General features: G+C 38.2%; 1 long non-coding RNA gene across 1 annotated transcript; it reads right to left on the bottom strand.

Annotated features, from left to right (window-relative positions):
* Positions 1-3,832: 3,832 nt before the first annotated feature.
* On the bottom strand, positions 3,833-4,645 carry LOC136863152 (uncharacterized). The gene is made up of 2 exons (XR_010859155.2): positions 4,266-4,645; positions 3,833-4,169 (listed from the first exon to the last, which is right to left on the bottom strand). It is a non-coding gene; the product is annotated as an uncharacterized lncRNA (long non-coding RNA).
* Between the last annotated feature and the right edge of the window lie 1,271 nt (positions 4,646-5,916).

Raw genomic sequence — 5,916 nt, 5'->3', positions numbered from 1 at the left:
TGGGCTAGAGCAATCTTGTTACTTTCATTGATCTGTCTCAGCTTTATCCTTGGCTTTAACAAAATGAAAGTGACAGGTATGAGTGATGCTAGTAATGCCATTCCTTCTGAAGCCAGTCCCTGCTATGAATGGTGTGAAAATATTGCTCATAGGGTCGGTTGGTGCATGCATTTCAGTGGGCTTGGAAGACTGATATGTAATAGCAACTTCTGGCTCAGTGAGGAAAGCAGCTACCTCACTCCTCATTTCCCTAGTATGCCTCTTCATTGATGCCTAGGCCATCTATAACAGCTGATGGCAGAGCTGTTGAGGATCCAACCAGCCTTCGGGCTGACTAACAAACATATGTTAACCGTTTATTCAAAATGAATAAGACTATGATCTATTCACTGAAATCACAGACCAGGAAGTAGGTTTCAAAAACGCACTACAATAGGACTAGGCAAGTACAACCCCATTCCAAACCCTCCTGCCAGTCTTAAATTCCTGGCAGAGCAGGGAATAGAACCCGGGACTTCATGATTGGCAGTTCAGCTGTTACAACATTCAGGCAGTCATAACCTATCAGACCCTTTTCTAAAATAATCTTACAATAATTAATAACAATGTTTTATACAACTTAACAAAAAAAAAAATTGCATTACATCTATTTGCTGCAATTAAATTTATGCAGGCACTCCTATATCACATTCGTCATGCTCCGGTGATTCAGTAAGAAACTGGTAGCAGTTTCTTGAAGATTCTCCCACAAATCCAGAAATAACTATGAGTTCTAAATGGGAGAAAAAGGAAGATGTTTTTAACGACTGTTGATTTTGTGATCACAACCAGATAGCTCTAGTTCTATGCGGAATCTAAACAAGAATGAAACTTTTAAATTTAAAATTCTCACATGTATTACCCAGGATTCCTTAGAAGCCAGTAGAGATACCCCTCTCTTAAAACAACCCAGTAAATGGAAGATTAAACACAAATAATGCCTTTAAAGGTTTCCATTTGAAACTCCAGCAGCTCATTAGCATTACACTGTAACACCACCAAATACACGCAGAAATAATTGTATGCTAGGACGTCATAATTTTAGATAGGAAGTGACAGTGACATTACTAAGCAGTTCGCAAAAGTTAGGTTAAGAATCCAACATGGTGCAGCTCACACGTCATCACAGCGCACTGCACAAGGGTACCAACTTAGAAACAGGGGAGGCAAAAGTTACACCACTGGTCTGGGTTAATTACGTACAGGTAGTGACAAGACCGTTGGGCTGAGGGTAAGCAAAGATGATTTGATAGTGGACAAAACTTCAATGAAAACACTAACTTTCTCAGTATGGCAGGGGATACAACATGCTGGCTGCTAGTAGAAATTCGTGGATTCATTCTTGGTATGGGTGGCAGTATGAAAACCAAATGTTCTGGCAAGTAGTGATGTTCCTTTTGACCTGATGTGGATGGATTCCTAAAGGCTGCACCATTTCCTCTCGATTGTGTTCCTGTGCACTACTAGATCTTCCCTCACGAGACATTCTTGGTTCACAGAATGAAGCAGCGGACAGTGCAACAACACACTTCATGACACGTCACTTTTGAACTCTGTGGTTTCATTGTTTTTCATGGTATGTGGTAGCACTGGACCAGGCGTGATGCAAGCTCTATCGGAGACAAATTTAACGCAGGATATGGCCGCTTATCAGATTGACAGCGTGTTTAAATTTTTCTACATAAGATTATTTCGAGGAGCAGGTTGGCAGTTCCCTGGCAAAAAGAGAAAGGATCCCATCTACTTTAGATACCATTTTACATTTTTGCAAGACTTTCGCCTTCCTAAAAATGTGAACATGCTAGTAAAATGTAACCTGGGAAGCCAATGAAAGTACTGCTCAAGAAGGGCTAATATTGAGCACCGAGTCTTAGCATAAGAGACCATCTTACTGCATTTTCACATCCACAGTGAAATCTTGAAGGCCTTAATGATCTACATAGGAAAGTTACCGAGGCATGATTTTCTAGCTACGCGTAGCCTAGTACTTTGGCTTTTGTAAAGTGCAAAATATTCAGGTTAAAATGTTGATTTTGAGAGTAGTGTTACAATGCATTACAGGTAATCACATGAAAGTTGCAGCTGACAAATTATCTAACACACAAGCAAAAATTTCCAACTCAACATTTCAGGGTTTTTTGTTTTTCTGCTTAATGTGGGCATTCCTGGGGTTACACTTTACTAGATTCTCTGCATTTTTACGAAGGTGCAATCACGCAAAATTTGAAATGTTAATTAGATGACAGGAAAGATCCTTTCTTCATGCTTACCAGGGACCCAGCAATCTGCCCCTAGAAGTATTTTTATGTAGAAAAATTAAAACGGGCACTATTGGTATACAGCTATTTTTTATGTTCCTATTGTTAGCGCTCACATCGTGTGGCCCACTGTAACCGCATTCCGTGAAAATGAATCTACGGCGTTTGAAAGATAATACCACCGGACTGAGCCAGGATCGAACCTGCCAAGTTGGGGTCAGAAGGCCAGCACAAAAGCCTCTCAGCCTGGCTAACTCCCTCTTTTGTGAACTAGTTGGTAAAGTTTAAAAATATCTCGAAATGTACATTGCCAAATATGCAGCATTACTGGATCACAACCTTACTAAATAAGAATTAAGCTTCTGACAATTATACACAATGTTGCAGAATTACATGCTGGCAATTACACAGTATATCAAAGGGAATCCATTATTTATATGCACTCTTGTTTTATCAGCCAATAATTCACCCCTTTAAACATTAAGATGATAGACTGTATAGTCCAAGATTGGAGCCACATACAGTTGCCTATCATTTATAAAGGAAACTTGTTAAGCATCAGTACTGTTACAGAGCACATTGGTACGTGCAACAAGAAAAGCAGCACAAAATGCAAATAAAAGTCCTAAAATATGCCTAGTGAAGACCTGAATCTTAACTATTTCAACATAATCTTTATTCTGCATTACTATGAGGTCCCCCTACCACTTTCAGATCATCACCATTTTCCCCAAGTCCGAAACAATGAAATTTGAAATAAAATTTCAATTTTGTGCTCTTCTATAACCCTTATCAACTAGATAATTTAAGAAGATGAAAAACTGGTTAAGACAAATATTAAACTTCTATATTTCATTTCTGCCAATGTTCTGAATCCAATATAATATTTACAAAGGGAACTTCAGTCCTTTGGTTCTCATTCTACTATTCTCGATTTAACTTTTGATATGAAACTTTATTCTTGTATATGGAATTTCTGCTGTAGGTTTTGTTGCACAAACTAGGGTCTTATGTTGACGATATGATAGGACAGAGCTAGGACTGGGAAGGAAGCCACTATAGCCTCCAATGGTAAAGCCCCAGCACTGGCCCCCGAACACACTACATCACAAATGCAAGCTCACAGGTATGTGACCCCAACAGCATAGCCAACTTTCTCTGTATTATTTAGAATTAATTTGGGCTATGCATGCTGTACACAAAGATTTTCCAACAGTAGAATGCATTAAAACTAAGAATGGATTACACTGGAACAGCTGTTACAAGTCCTACCTCTATTCAAAAGCACTTCCACAAACTTTTAGTCCTATTACAGCTGTGTCGATTACCTTAAACATTCTTCCCAGATGACAACCTGGTCATTAAAACCAATTTCACTTCACCCACACATACTTTACACGAAAAAGAACTTCAAGATTGAAGTAGAAAGCAAACATCATGAAAGACAGAATGACTAAGGTCAGCTCAAATCAATAGCAAGGTACCTAAACAAATCTTTCCAAATACTGGAAGATTCACTTAATTAAACTACAACGTTTTTCATGAAGAATTTTATTTAACGATTGCCTGAGTCAGAGATACAACTGGTCAGGACACTAAATGTCCAAACCCTCAAAGTGATATTTTCTACTATACAACAGTTTTATCTGAAAAATCACCATACTCGAACAATTTGATGATCCATACGAACCTACTTGAGCCACACTGTACTTTTAAGATTAGCTCTCCATAAGGAGCTTTAAGCGGATCAACACCGAAAGCTAAAATGAAGAAACATCATTCCCTGTCTTGATACGCCCTAATGTTAACTAGTACCCAAGCAGGAACGAAACAAATTCCGCCGATCATAATGCCACCCAGTATCGCCTTTTCCTGAAACGAAACAAAAAATATCCTGTGATGTTTTATCAGTTCCAATTCACATTGGCGATTTACTGTACCGGTACCTAAATTACAAAAAATACATACCACGAATGGTACCTTATTCCTCGGTACTCCAGATATAACACTGGTTCTTTTCTGCATCAAAAATCGGCCAGCAACTGGGGCAGACCTAGCCACAATATTTGCTGCGAACATTTTTCTTCCTGCCTTCCTTCCTTCCTTCGTAGGGATCGCAGAATTGAACCACTTCCGCCACTAACCTTCAGAGAATAAAATGGCGATGCTACAGGGCAGGACTATTTGAACAATTCCACGTAGGTATGGTAGATACTATTCGTGCCTGATCGGAAAGCAGATCATATAATAAGAGAACATACTATCATCAAATACACTAATACAATACAATAAATCACTGCTGGAATATAGTAAAAATTAGATTAAGCCGATCATATTTATGTATGTCATTTCATGGCCTTTCGGATGTAATAAATTCTTATTATCAAATATACTATAGAGAACACGTGCCATTATGCGAGATATCGCAAGGCATTGATTGCCAGCGCACGTAGCGGGACTTGCTTGAAACTGAGTGTTGCAGAACACTATACGCTATGAATTAAAACGCAAGTGTAACGTTCCAAGTCGTCTTTAATTAAATAGTGGTTTCAGGAGTTTCCTCATCTTACATCGGACGGTAAAATTATATTCTGTGCCGTTCTCAGCAAAGAGGAGAGTGCAGCTTGTTTTACATTTCCCCCTAATGAGTTATTATCAATTTTGCAAAAATAAGCATGATATTTTAATTGATGCCTATTAACATACCTAAAATTGAAGCTCCATAAAAATATTTTATAATCTATATGAGAGTCTATTTTAGGCAGCTCTAATAACATTTCATCACCTAAAAATCCGAGGTCTAGTGATCACTATTGCATGTTTCTGGGGTGGATGGAAGTGTTGTCTGAATATGAAGAGGAACGACTTGGAAAAAACACAAACACCCAGTCCCCGACCCAGAAGAATTAACTAGACGTGATTAAAATCCCCGATCCGGCCGGAAATTCAATCCAGGTCCTCCTGAGCCGAAGGTCTCAACGCTGACCATTCAGCAAAGGGTTCGGACAAAACGAAGTCATCATTGAGTTTCAATATTTCTATCAGTATTAACATTAAAATTTCGTAAGAGAACAAAGCAAAAATCAGTTTTCACTTTCATAATTTCTATCACTTTTAACATGCAACTTTTGTAGTTTCAATCTTGCCGCCTGATATTTAAGGTTGGACCGCTGGTGGCTGTCGGCGTGTCTCCCAGTTTAGTACGAGAAAATACGGAAGTGTCCGGTATTGTCTATACTGTATTTGCTATCATATATTAAGGTAACCAAAGAGGATGAATATATACCCCCAATCCCTGTAGAACACTTCGAGAATCCATCTAAAGGGGGCAATAACGCCCCGAAATTATTATTATTATAATTATAATTATTATTATTATTATTATTATTATTATTATTATTATTATTATTATTATTATTATTATTATTATTATTATTATTAAAATAAGCATCACTTTGGTCAAACACAATGGGCCGATTGCAGGAACGATGACAAGTTTTAAGCCTTAGACAACGTCTACGTAAACAACGTCTAAGTCAAGCACGATCTTCCAATGCATAAACGATGCTCAGCCGGTGCTTAGCTAGACTTCGTCTAAAGTTTCAATATTGATTAGAAA

The sequence above is a fragment of the Anabrus simplex genome, chromosome 2 (assembly GCF_040414725.1).
Source record: "Anabrus simplex isolate iqAnaSimp1 chromosome 2, ASM4041472v1, whole genome shotgun sequence".
NCBI classification, from domain to species: Eukaryota; Metazoa; Arthropoda; class Insecta; order Orthoptera; family Tettigoniidae; genus Anabrus; species Anabrus simplex.
The sequence above is the reverse complement of the archived record's forward strand: the minus strand, read 5'-3'. Positions and strand labels throughout refer to the sequence as shown.